General features: G+C 49.6%; 1 long non-coding RNA gene across 1 annotated transcript in view; it reads left to right on the top strand.

Annotated features, from left to right (window-relative positions):
• Positions 1-3,628: 3,628 nt before the first annotated feature.
• LOC123376701 overlaps positions 3,629-13,919 on the top strand; it is a 52,892-nt gene continuing 42,601 nt past the window's right edge. The window contains exon 1 of the long non-coding RNA XR_006581902.1: positions 3,629-3,786. This is a non-coding gene — a long non-coding RNA (uncharacterized LOC123376701). The remainder of the gene's footprint in view (positions 3,787-13,919) is intronic.

Genomic DNA, 13,919 nt, shown 5'->3' with positions numbered 1-13,919 from the left:
AGGAATACTAAAAAAGGCATTACACAAATGTATTACTGAATAACAAACGGTACCTGCTGGAATGGCAGTCAAGATTGTGTGAGGGTTAGGTACCACATTGTGTTTAGCTTGAACAACCTTATTCACTGCACGCAAGTCCTGGACAAATCGGTATACTGGTTTTCCCTCTGAATCCATGTCAGGTTTTCTGACTGGCAGAATGGGGGTGTTGAAAGGAGACTTGGTGCGAACTAGATTCCGGAGGCCAAGCAGAGCTTCTCGGGGGATGGCATACTGACAAATTCGAGGAATGTTAATGCCTGGCTTCAGGGTTATTTTTACTGGCTCTGTCCGGAGAGTGCCCAAGTCGGCCTTTGAAGTGCCCCATAGGGAGGCATTTACCTCCTGTCTGAGTCGCTCAGGTAGGATCATCGGGCCCGCAGGCAGGATCGGGTCCTCGGTAGCCTGGGTTAGAACAGCACACAGCTGGGGAAGTTGGTTTTGAGGTAACAGAAGGAGGATTTTGTCATTTGAAAAGAAAATCTGAGCATGCAGTTTACACAACAGATCTCTGCCCAAAAGATTAACTGGAGAGTCAGGAGCTAGCAAAAAGGCATGGGAGGCAGAGACACCAGAGATTTCTACAGCAGCCTCCTGTAATACAGGACAGTTAAATGGCTTTCTGCTTATTTCTATTACCGGAATGCTCTTATCTGTGAGGCTTCCTTTCTTTGGCTTGGCAGTAACAGTAGAAAGGGCAGCCCCTGAGTCCAAAAGACAGGAATAGGCAGTTCCTCCCAAAGTTAGGCGAACATGGGGGGTCCATGGAGGAACAAACATAAGTAGTACAATTATTTGAATAGGTGACAAGAGGACCCCCTGGTCGCCGTCATTCCTCACTATCAACAGCGTCTGTTTTTTCCACAGCCATCTGTTGCTGAGGTCAGTCTGGGCGACGGGGCTGGCGTCTGGTACGTCGGTTTGGACACTCTCTCTTTCAGTGACCGAGCTGCTTACAGTAGTTACACATATTATTGACGCGACTCGGGGCCCCCCCGTGATCCATTTTTGGTTGCCACTTGGGGGGGGGCTCTCCACCCTCCTTGTTTTTCATTTCCAGCATTTACAAGGGCCGCTAGCATTCTCACCTGTTTGGTCTCTTGAACTTTTTCCCTTGTGTGATATACACGGGTGGCCATGCTTACCAGTTCCTCCAGGGATTTTCCCTTAGCGCCCTCGAGCTGCTGCAACCACTTCTTGATGTCCGGGGCTGACTGAGAGAGAAAAATAAGCCTGATCGTGGACTGTGTGTCCGTGGCCTTGGGGTCTATGTTAGTATAGGTACAAAATGCTTTACAAAGTCTTTTATAAAAGTCGGAGGGGTGTTCTTCTTTCCCTTGCACAGTATTATGGACTTTTGACCAATCTAGAGTTTTTTTTCCTGCTTGTTTTATACCTGTCAGAATATAGTCTAGGAATCTTTTTAGCTCTGCCTGGTGAGTCAAATCATTCGGGTTCCATTGGGCCAGGTTGGCTAGGGTTATAAAGCTGCGGCCATCGTTGGCGGCCTCTGCAGCCTCCCGGGCCCCCCTTAGGACCCGCTCTTTCTCTTCCGTGCACAATAGGCAATCTAGAAGTTGGCCCACATCTTGCCAATCAGGATTATGAGACTGGAAAATGGCGCGGAATCGCCTATGAACGACGTCCGGGTTGTTCCTAAGGCGAGGCGTAGTGGCTTGCCAGTTCATAAGGTCTGCAGTGGAAAATGGGACATGAACATAATGGTCTATGACATTCCCATCCATTGTGGGAACTGGGATGATCCGGAGGGGTGCCTGGATATTAACTACCTCTTCCCCATAGAGTGCCCCCTTTCTCGTATGGGACGGACTAGGGAAGGGAACAGACAGGGAAGTAGTGTACCCACTGCTGGTCACTCCACTAGTTGATTCACTGACGTGAATTATGGCGTCCTCAATTTTCGTCGGCGGGATCTGTCTTGTTACAACTGCCATTTCATCTGGATCCGCTGCAATTGGCAATGGAGCCGGCGGGGGTGGCCGCAGTCTAGGACAGTACATGGGGGGAATATCCTCCCAACAATCGGCTTCGTGAGGGGCAGAAGCTTTCGGGAATAGAGGAGCCTGAATCTGTACTTTCTTTAGGCGACGATGCGCCTCATCGTCCCACAAATACCAATAGTCCATTTGCCCCAGCGCCTGGTTTTCCAATGTCAGGTGTAAGGGGGTTAAATAGGTTGGAATATCAAAAGAGCCGTACTTGGGCCATGCAGTTCCCAGGGCTGGCCAATCCTGGGTGCAAAGTTGTAAAAAGCGCTTCCTTGACATCCCTTTTTGAACACCGGGTAAGGGCCATTTACTTAACATATAATCTAAAGGGCTATCCTTAGAGGGTTTTCTCTGAGACCCACCCATCTGTCTTCTGACACTCAAATTGAGAATTAAACAGAGAGCAGAGGGAATTATGGTCTAATCCTGAATTTTATTACAGGATTTTCTACTTACACTGACCACTACAGGGGACAAGACAGAAGGATCCCAATTCGACCTCTGAGCTTCATCGCACGCTACGGCTTCCACCCTGAGGAATTACGAATGAGAGGCTCAGTTCTGCCCACACATCTAACGCCCAAATGTATAAAGCAGAAAAACATTAATCGGTTAACCAGAACAGAACAGAACCAGAACCAGAACCAGAATAGTGTTTTCTTATCCTATTAGGACTCACCTTATCAGAACACGAACCCCAGGGGCCGTGGTGAAGCAGAGAAAGAGGGGCTAAACACCCCGTTGGCGCCGTTCCTAGTTCGCCGCAGCCATCCGGAGTCCAGTGTCCGAGCTAGGAGTGTCCCATCTGGGTCGCCAGAAACTGTTACCGAAATATTGGGTCCGTCTAGCTGAGAGCCAATAACAGCCTGACAGGGATAAGGAAAGGTTGCTTTATTTTGCAGAAGAAAGGAGAGCCTTGCACCTTGGTACAAAAGACTCTGTCTTACACAAATTTCACAGATCCTTTATACACATTTAGACAAAGCCCCTTGCCATGTTAACACTTGATTGGTGGTTGCCAGACCCCGTACTTCTGCTATCTGGTCCGTGAAAACCGGTTTGGAGCCAGTTCTCTCTGCTTCAAGGCAGAGGAGAAAAGACAGTTCAAAAGTTCAGGTTACTGTGTACGTGAGGCTTCTGCTTCCCCCTAATGGCTGCCTGCTAGTAGAAAGGCGGGGCGGGGGGTTCGCTAGTAACTTTCACAATCCCTTCTTTGTGAAGCAGTAACTCGCAGGAGCTCTATGTGCACCAGGAAGGGGCTGTAATTTGCCTTGAGGATTTGTTTAAGATTATTTGCCCTGAAAAGGGAAACAAGAAATGACTGAATCCAGAAAACAAACAAGAGCAGGACCCAGCAGGACCAGCCGCAAGCCAAGCCATGGGCACAGAATAGGGCAGAAGGCTTGATTGGCAGTTGTGTGATGCAGTTCAGAGCCGGGGGGATTTGCTCCTGGCTCCACAGCACTGGCATACTGCTCTCCCAGGCAATAGGCAGCCATTGTCTTTATGTAGCCCCCATTTGGAATCTACCAGCTCATGGAACTCTCACGCTGAGCCTCTAAGGGGCCCTGCCCAACAGACTACAATCAAGATGGCTGCCAGAGCCCTCTGAGCCCATTCCCAGCATGCTTGGAGTCAGCGGTGGTTAGGACAGAAGGAACTAGAAAACTCGGCTGGTACCAACAGGGAGGCTTAGCATGAGTGATCTGGACAAGCAGGCCACTGGCCCAATGACAAGGTTAGTTTGGGGTTTTGTTTGGAAGTTGGAAGAGACGCAGTTTGGCTCAGGCAGTCCTGCTAACTTCTCACTCCCCCTAAAGGGAGTTTTTGCAAGGCCATGAGACATTAGCTGCATAGGCCAGGAAGCTCCAGCACTTCAGTGATCAGCATCCAGCAGAGGCAGAGAGATATGACCTGGCACCGGCTGCCCAGACCTCTTAAGGTTCCAGACTGGGGAACCAGAGAGCCCAGTTGGAGCCAGGAGAGGATCCTACCAAAGCCAGGAGTGAAGATAAAGTAAAGGGGCTTTCATTGATGGTGACCAATGCCACAGCACTCAGCATCAGCTTATCATCTGCCTTGGGAAAGTGCCAGGGAGGAAGCTGGGTTGGAGGAATTTGGGAGCTGGGACATGAGTTATTTATCAAGGTCTATTATTTCTTAGCTAATGTTAATGCCTTGCTTCCCCAGATCCTGTTCTTCTTTCCCAGAAAAGCCCTTCTACCCCCTTGTGATGCCGTTATTGTGTTATGCTGTTATCATGCTATTCTGGGTGCAGCATTCCCTTGCTGGGGCTTCAGTTATGTAATTGTCTCCTTGAACTGGGCTTTACACTCCTTGGCAGCTAGTAGTAGCAGTGATTTTTCTGAAGGGCCTGCAAAGCTGTGCATGGCACAGTGAGGAGTCACATTGGGTGGTGGCATCAGGTGTCAGAGAGAATCCAGGACTGACCCACTCGAGGAGAGGGGAGAGGCTGCTCCTGACATTGGTGCTAGCAAGCACCAGGGAAAGAGAAGGGACAAGGCTTAAGTCACACCTCGGGGGAGAGGCTATGTTCCAAACTCAGGGTCTGTTAACTGGTGCCAGACTCAACACAGCTGTTCAGTTCTGATGGCTCTCATCCACAGAAACTGGGCTCTTCTCATTGGCACCCGCTGCCCTGTAAATGATTCGCTTTCTGGGCTAGGACTGCTTTGTCCATGCCTTGTTGAATGAGACTTCCAAGCAGGTTAGGCCCCAGTCACTGTTCCTTCGTATCTTCTTTTGAGAGGTTGTTGTGTCTCTTTGGGATGGCCAGTGTGAAATTTACTAACAGCCGTCTAAGACTCCAGTGATTGCTCCTCAAGAAAAGTTGAGTTGGGCCAGCCCACCTGGATCAGCTGCAGCAAGGAAATAACAGTCTCACACTTCTAGAGAGTGCATTCTCCTCTGTTTCCCTTGGTAGATCAGCCCCTGAGAAGCATAGGCCTGCACTGAGAAAGGGGCTTCATCCCTATGCCCCTCTGTGTGCTACTCAGACCTTGAGACTGGGTGCACAAGAGTCAGAATAGCCTGCTGGGGCATGTGTGTTACAGCTCCCCCTCTGGGCAGGCACTGAGTCTGTTACAACCCTAGATAGGTTTCAGAGTAGCAGCTGTGTTAGTCTGTATCCGCAAAAAGAACAGGAGTACTTGTGGCACCTTAGAGACTAACAAATTTATTTCAGCATGAGCTTTCGTGAGCTACAGCTCACTTCTTCAGATGCATCCGAAGAAGTGAGCTGTAGCTCACGAAAGTTCATGCTGAAATAAATTTGTTAGTCTCTAAGGTGCCACAAGTATTCCAACCCTAGGTAGGGAATTCTAGCTCAACTGCCACAGCTGGTGCTTTAGCTGTGGAGCTCCCTGGTTCAATCCCCAGTATGTTGGCCAGGATAGCAGCTGTCACTCAGCAGCTGGTTTACTCCTCAGTGCAGGAAAGTGGAAATGGGGAAAGGATTGATTGGGAATAGGTGGGGAGGAGAATGGATGGAGCCTTGGCTACAGATGGGTGTCATAACCTGCTATTACAGGCAGCAGCAAATTACTGCCCCTTGTGGGGAATCAAAGAGGGGATTGTGACTCCCTGACAGCACACCCTGAGCTACTCCTGTGGCAGTGCAGCTTCCACCCCACCTCTTGCTCAAGGCTGCGCCTAATGGCACAATCCAGCCCCTCTTGTCTTGTGTCATTCTGTCCCTCCCACCCCTATTGTACGTGCCAGGTCTCTCTGACGTGCCTAGCTTGTTATCAGGGCAGTCCCCTCTCACCCCAGGTGCTGTTGCCCAGCATCTCATGTGGTGTCCATAGATGGCAGCCCATAGCCAGTCAGGATTGAACAAATTGCTTTGGAGAAACAGTTCACTTCCTGCTTTCCTGTTCCAGTTTGCATTTCATTACTCCACATCCAAGTCCCTCGCTCCAAGGACCTTCTACTCTTTTTAATCTTCTAACTAACAGGCACATTTTAATTGTCCTGTCTTGGAGGTGTCATTCTGAAGCTAGCTGAACCTGGTTTTAAAGATATCAAGCTTATATAATGCATCCTTTGCATTAATTGGAGTTGGCATTAAATATGACTCAAGGACAGATTAACAAATCTCTTACAGCCTCTTATAAAACAGCCTTTCTTTTGAGGTGATGCAGTTCTGCTTAAGCAGAATGTCTTGCATTTTTCAGGTAAAAAGGAGTTCAGCTGTGGCAAATTGAAAGCCCAGGTTGGGGCATTTTATACAGAGAACAAATAACTGAATTCTATGGCTGTAATTCCATTGATGAATTCTGGGGATGTTCTTAAATCAGAGAGAGTGAAGCTCAAGTCACCCTAACCATGAAATGGAATTACAGCCTTGGATTTCAATACATATGTGGACTTGAGTGAATATTAAATGAAAAAGCACCTTAATGCAACATACAGGTTATGAATTAAACAGAGAAATGTCAGCATATGCAAAAGGGAAGTTTCTGGTAAGAACCTTCCTTTATTAAATAGATCCACACTGCTGTTTTGTCTCTAATTCAGAGTGCAGGTTTTGTGAACGCTATCCCAGGGCACAATCCGCCCAGAGTGCAGTCCTGCTGTCCTAGTGCATTCCCCACACTTTTTATCTCATGCAGTACTCTCAGGGTATGTCTACACTGCAATGTAAGCCCAGCATTCAAACTCAGGCTCAGGCCTACCCCCACTTCTGTTTCTGCTTCTGGTTTCTTGGCAGGCTATTCCTCGGGGATGGGGCAGCATAAAAAAGCTCCTGCAAGTATGGCCCCAGGATGTGCCGCAGCTGCTCCTGTGGCAAAGCCTCTTCTGGGACTGGTGTCAGCAGCAGAGTCCTTTTGCTGGCCATATTGAGCACCTGCTGCTGGTTCCCATCAGTTCCCATGCTGGCTTTTCGGGCCAGTTGATCACCATCCCAGCTGACCAGATCATCATGTACCAAGGTTGGCTCCATGCTTGGCGCAGTCTCCAGCACCTGGTCAAACGCCTCATAAAATGGGCATGATGTTGATGAGTTGCTCAAGGTGCAGGTCTGATCCCTGGTTTTCTAGTACTCAGTCTTGAGCCATTTAATCCACTCCCTCCTCTGGTCATCAGTCCGGTAAATTTCCAGTGCTCTTTGCTGGCATGCATGGTCATTCCTGGTACTCTTACTAAAATCCACTGTTTTGCTGGCCTTGCACCAGAGATCTACCAAAAACTGGCTGTGCTTCCGTGACCATGAAGCGGTGCATACTGCAAAGGACTGCTGCTGGTGGATCTCCACTGCAAATGCAGAAGGTTCTTTGAAGGTATGTTTGCAGCTCAGCAGTCAGAAAAATGGTTAAACATCAACTCATTGAGCTGCTGTATTAGAATAGGGATGGGGGCAGCTTCCATTTCTTTGGAGTTGATTGGTGATTCTTGACAGAGAGAGAGAGAGGACAAAGAAAGTCAGCCCATGGGATTGTGGGATTCTGTTGGCAAACCCCCAGGACCCAGATCTACATTACAAAGCAATAGGGCTTGAACCCTGGTCCTGGCTTGGCTCCGGCTTGAACTCTCCACCCTTGTGGGCAGGGACGGCTCCAGGCCCCAGCACGCCAAGCGCGTGCTTGGGGCGGCATGCCGCGGGGGGCGCTCTGCCAGTTGCCGGGAGGGAGACAGGCAGGCAGCCTTCGGCGGCATGCCTGCGGAGGGTCCGCTGATCCCGCGGCTCTGGTGGACCTCCCGCAGGCGTGCCTGCGGAGGGTCCGCTTTGGTGGAGCCGCGGGAACAGCGGACCCTCCACAGGCACGCCTGCTGGAGGTCCACCGGAGCCGCGGGACCAGCGACCGGCAGAGCGCCCCCCGCGGCATGCTGCCGTGCTTGGGGTGGCGAAATGTCTAGAGCCGCCCCTGCTTGTGGGGTCTGAGAGGTTTGTTTGTAGACAGAAGTAGGGGTTGAGTTCAAACCTGAGTCTGAACCTGGCCTTACATTGCAGAGTAGACATACTGTGATGAAGCAGAGAAACTGCCAACTGACACAGCAGGCGTTAAAGATAGCCTTTGGGCCCAGCTAGCCCTGCCCCACTATACCTGCAGCCAGTGCCAGGCCTGGAGGGAGGAGAAAAGGAGGATCCTGGCCAGGGGCGGCTCTAGGTATTTTGCTGCCCCAAGCACGGCAGGCAGGCTGCCTTCGGCGGCTTGCCTGCGGGAGGTCCCCGGTCCCACGGATTCGGCAGCGCACCTGCAGGAGGTCTGCCGAAGCCGTGGGACCAGCGGACCCTCCGCAGGCATGCCGCCGAAGGCAACCTGCCTGCCGCCCTCGTGGTGACCGGCAGAGCACCCCCCTTGGCTTGCTGCCCCAGGCACGGGCTTGGCGTGCTGGTGCCTGGAGCTGCCCCTGAGCCTGACTCAGTTCAGGCCTGACTGGTGCAGAGGCAGGAGCCAGTTGTCTCCCTGCCTGAGGGGAAGGGCACTAGCCTGCCAGCGAAGGCAGCAAGCACTGGCTCCCCAACCAAGAGAGACTGAGAAGGGGACCAAGGAGCCTCCAGCACCCAGGTAACTGAGTGAGCGACCCCCAGAGACATTGTGGGGCTCACCCTCACCAAGGTGCTGTTCAGGGGTTGATGTTCACAGGGCCCTGGGCTGGGACCCAGTGGAGAGGGAGGACTCCAGTCCCCCTCCCCTCCCCAGCCTTAAAGACTGAGGATCCTCAATCAAACAGGGGGCTGAGAGCCATGTGTTCTAACCACTAGGCCTCCTGGAGCTCCAAGCCACCTTAGGGCCTGATTATTATGTACTCTAAGGCCTCTCTGTACTGCTCTAGCCATATAAGAAGGACTTACAGTGAACGTAAATATAATTACACACACACAAAACACCTGATGTTAAAAGCATATTATTAAGGTTGCAAATCAAGCACTGAAAAGCTAGGAAATGCCTGTGCCCCCTTGTGCGTATGCATTATGAAAGTCTTTAATCATGTGATCACATGCTGTTTTTTTACAGGACCCCTACCTCATTCAGTGCACAAGGTGGGCAGTGCTCACTGAATGAGCAGCTATTCAACATTTTTTTCATCTTCATCATTCAGTGTATATCCCCAGGCCTTATTTACTGCACACTATTCAAACCCTGCTCTGAAGACAGAACTATTCATTTCCTTGTGGGCTCATCTATGGCACTCATCACTACAGTATCCAAATGCTTCACAATTAATGAATTGATTTCACAACACCTGTGGGAGATGGGGGTGTATTACTGTTCCTATTTTAAACCTTGGAACTAAGAAACAGAGAGAATAAGGGCACAACCATTCACTAATTTTGGGTGCCCAGTTTGAAATGCCTAGGACCTGATTTTTCAGAGTCTTTAGCCTTATACAGCACTTTATATGTTCAGAGCACAGCTCCCACTGACCTCCATTACAGCTATGAGTGCTCAGCATTTCTGCAAATCAGACCCAGTGTCTCAAGTTAGGCATTCCAAAAATGAGCAACACACAGTTAGTGACCACATGGGAAGAGTTTGGTTTAAGTGACTTTCTCAGCAGCATCCCAACTCTGGGGCAGAGGCAGGGATAGAATCCACTTCTCCAGGGCACCAGGCAACAGCTTTCCCCCTGAGACCATCCTTTCTCTTCCTGCAACCCCCTGTCTTATTCACCACATACCTTCCAGCTCCTGCAACAAACGAAGCAAGGTTCCTACAGACTATTCCCTCCCTCACTGCACAACCCTGAATCATTCCCAGGGCAGGTCCATCTTTTGCCCAAAATGGGGCAGGGGATCCTGTGGACAAAATAGCCTGTGATTATGTAATTAAAGACTGTAATTAAAGAAGGGAGCCCATCTCCCCCCAGCTCACAGTCTCAATCCTTTTGCCCAGCCAGTCCCAATCTACTGCAGCTCCGAGTATTCCACTCCCTCTCTGCCAGCCACCAGTCCCAGTCTCTGCCCCCTAGACTCCTTGTCCAATCTATTCCCCCCCACCCATCCATAGCTCTGCTTTTGACCTCCTTCCATTCAAATCAGGCAGCTTCCTCCTCTATACTGCCTTGGCCTGGCAAGGGGGGGCTGTCATTGAGAGCACCACAGAGATAGTGTCCCTGCTCGCTGTTCAGGTGCCCAGACCCCACATGATGGCAAAGTTATAAGCAACCAAAAACAGGGTCATATAATGGAAAGGTGTCTGGCAATGTCAGTAATAAGATGTGCTGCCATAACCACCTGTAATATAGGCCCACTCTAAAGCCCCTTTACACTTCCTGAATGGTGCAATGGGGCATGAGTGTAAATGAGAATCACCACTAAGAGTTTCCTCTATAACTGGCATGACCTTCTCCCTTCTTGGCTGTGGTGTCTGTCACTGCTAATGCCTGCTAAAGGCCTAATAGATCTTGGAAATGAACCACCATGATTTCCAAGAAATGTTTGGCCTATCACGGTCTTTTGGCAGCTTCTCCTTGGACTCTGAGGGATGCATTCCTCCAGTTAAATGGATTTAGCATCTTTCTGTGGACTATGACCCCATTGTCCAAGCTGGCTGATATTCTTGGGGGGTAAAGTGAGGAATTTAAAGTGGATATAAACTGTTCAGGAAGGATAGGCAGGGCAGAAAAGGTGGGGGAGTTGCGTTGTATGTAAGAGAGCATTATGACTGCTCAGAGCTCAAGTATGAAACTGCAGAAAAACCTGAGAGTCTCTGGATTAAGTTTAGAAGTATGAACAACAAGGGTAATGTCGTGGTGGGAGTCTGCTACAGACCACCAGACCAGGGGGATGAGGTGGACAAGGCTTTCTTCCAGCAACTAACAGAAGTTGCTAGATCACAGGCCCTGGTTCTCATGGGAGACTTTAATCACCCCGATATCTGCTGGAAGAGCAATACAGCAGTGCACAGACAATCCAGGAAGTTTCTGGAAAGTGTAGGGGACAATTTCCTGGTGCAAGTGCTGGAGGAACCAACTAGGGGAAAAGCTCTTCTTGACCTGCTGCTCACAAACAGGGAAGAAATAGTAGAGGAAGCAATAGTGGATGGGAACCTGGGAGGCAGTGACCATGAGATGGTGGAGTTCAGGATCCTGATACAAGGAAGAAAGGAGAGCAGTAGAACAGAGACCCTGGACTTCAGAAAAGCAGACTTTGACTCCCTCAGGGAACTGATGGGCAAGGTTCCCTGGGAGAATAACATGACAGGGAAAGGAGTCGAGGAAAGCTGGCTGTATTTTAAAGAATCCTTATTGAGGTTGCAGGAACAAACCATCCCAATGTGTAGGAAGAAAAGTAAATATGGCAGGCGACCAGCTTGGCTTAACAGTGAAATACTTGCTCGTCTTAAACACAAAAAAACAGCTTACAAGAAGTGGAAGATTGGACAAATAACCAGGGAGGAGTATAAAAGTATTGCTCAGGCATGCAGGAGTGAAATTAGGAAGGCCAAATCACACTTGGAGTTGCAGCTAGCTGGAGATGTTAGGAGTAACAAGAAGGGTTTCTTCAGGTATGTTAGCAACAAGAAGAAAGTCAAGAGAAGTGTGGACCCCTTGCTGAATGAGGGAGGGAACCTAGTGACAGAGGATGTGGAGAAAGCTAGTGTACTCAATGCTTTTTTTGCCTCTGTCTTCACAGACAAGGTCAGCTCCCAGACAGCTGCACTCTGCAGCACGGTATGGGGAGGAGGTGACCAGGTCTCTGTGGAGAAAGAAGTAGTTCGGGACTATTTAGAAAAACTGGACGAGCACAAGTCCATGGGGCCGGATGCACTGCATCCGAGGGTGCTAAAGGAGTTGGCCGATGAGATTGCAGAGCCATTGGCCATTATCTTTGAAAAATCATGGCGATCGGGGGAGGTCCCGGATGACTGGAAAAAAGCTAATGTACTGCCCATCTTTAAAAAAGGGAAGAAGGAAGATCCAGGGAACTACAGGCCAGTCAATCTCACCTCAGTCCCTGGAAAAATCATGGAACAGGTCCTCAAGGAATCAATTCTGAACCACTTAAAGGAGGGGAATGTGATCAGGAACAGTCAGCATGGATTCACCAAGGGCAAGTCATGCCTGACTAACCTAATTGCCTTCTATGATGAGATAACCGGCTCTGTGGATGAGGGGAAAGCAGTGGATGTGCTATTTCTGGACTTTAGCAAAGCTTTTGATAAAGTCTTCCACAGTATTCTTGCCAGCAAGTTAAAGAAGTATGGGCTGGATGAATGGACAGTAAGGTGGATAGAAAACTGGCTAGATGGTCGGGCTCAACGGGTAGTGATCAATGGTTCCATGTCTAGTTGGCAGCCGGTATCAAGTGGAGTGCCCCAAGGGTCGGTGCTGGGGCCGGTTTTATTCAATATCTTCATTAACGATCTGGAGGATGGTATGGACTGCACCCTTAGCAAGTTTGCAGATGACACTAAACTGGGAGGAGTGGTTGATACTCTGGAGGGTAGGGATAGTATACAGAGGGACCTAGACAAATTAGAGGATTGGGCCAAAAGAAATATGATGAGGTTCAACAAGGACAAGTGCAGAGTCCTGCATTCAGGACGGAAGAATCCCATGCACTGCTAAAGACTAGGGACCGAATGGCTGGGCAGCAGTTCCACAGAAAGGGACCTAGGGGTTACGGTGGACGAAAAGCTGAATATGAGTTAACAGTGTGCCCTTGTTGCCAAGAAGGCTAATGGCATTTTGGGTTGTATAAGTAGGGGCATTTCCAGCAGATCGAGGGATGTGATCATTCCCCTCTATTCAGCACTGGTGAGGCCTCATTTGGAGTACTGTGTCCAGTTTTGGGCCCCACACTACAAGAAGGATGTGGATAAATTGGAGAGAGTCCAGCGGAGGGCAACAAAAATGATTAGGGGGCTGGAGCACATGACTTATGAGGCGAGGCTGAGGGAGCTGAGATTGTTTAGCCTGCAGAAGAGAAGAATGAGGGGGGATTTGATAGCTGCTTTCAACTACCTGAAAGGGGGTTCCAAAGAGGATGGATCTAGACTGTTCTCAGTGGTAGAAGATGACAGAACAAGGAGTAATGGTCTCAAGTTGCAGAGGGGGAGGTTTAGGTTGGACATTAGGAAAAACTTTTTCACTAGTAGGGTGGTGAAGCACTGGAATGGGTTACCTAGGGAGGTGGTGGAATCTCCTTCCTTAGAGGTTTTTAAGGTCAGGCTTGACAAAGCCCTGGCTGGGATGATTTAGTTGGGTTTGATCCTGCTTTGAGCAGGGGGTTGGACTAGATGACCTCCTGAGGTCCCTTCCAACCCTGAGATTCTATGAATTTACTCTGGGGGTTCTCGCATAGACTCTCTGGCCCAGGAAATCTAGACACAGGCCCCTCATGCCCAACAATCCCATAAGCCTAGGGGCTTTTGTGTACAGTATGAATAGTAGTGAATAAGTTTTGTTGTCTCTCTTCTGCAGTCACTGTCCTTTCCTGGCTGTGTACTAGAACTCCCGCTAGGGCCAAACACTGTGCTGCATCAGATGGCTGCTCTCCACATGCAGTGAAACCATGCACATTAAGAATGTGCAGGCTGGCCCTAGTATCCTAAACAGCTCTCTCATTGGAGTGTGCTCCAGTTAGCAAATCATCAAGGAAGGGGTGGACCTGCAGCCCCTTTAGCTGAAAAGCTGCTTATGAAACACTTAGAATATCAGGGTGGGAAGGGACCTCAAGAGATCATCTAGTCCAACCTCCTACTCAAAGCAGGACCAATCCCCAGACAGATTTTTATCCCAGAAGGCCCCCTCAAGGATTGAACTCACAACCCTGGGTTTAGCAGGCCAATGCTCAAACCACAGAGCTATCCTTCCCTGCTAGCACTTTTGTGACTGCTCAGGGCAAGGCTGAAAATCCAAAGGGAAAGCAGTTTGTCTTGGAAAGTCTGCCTGTTGCAT

The sequence above is a fragment of the Mauremys mutica genome, chromosome 8 (assembly GCF_020497125.1).
Source record: "Mauremys mutica isolate MM-2020 ecotype Southern chromosome 8, ASM2049712v1, whole genome shotgun sequence".
Lineage (NCBI taxonomy): Eukaryota > Metazoa > Chordata > Testudines > Geoemydidae > Mauremys > Mauremys mutica.
This window is presented reverse-complemented; position numbering and strand designations above follow the sequence as displayed.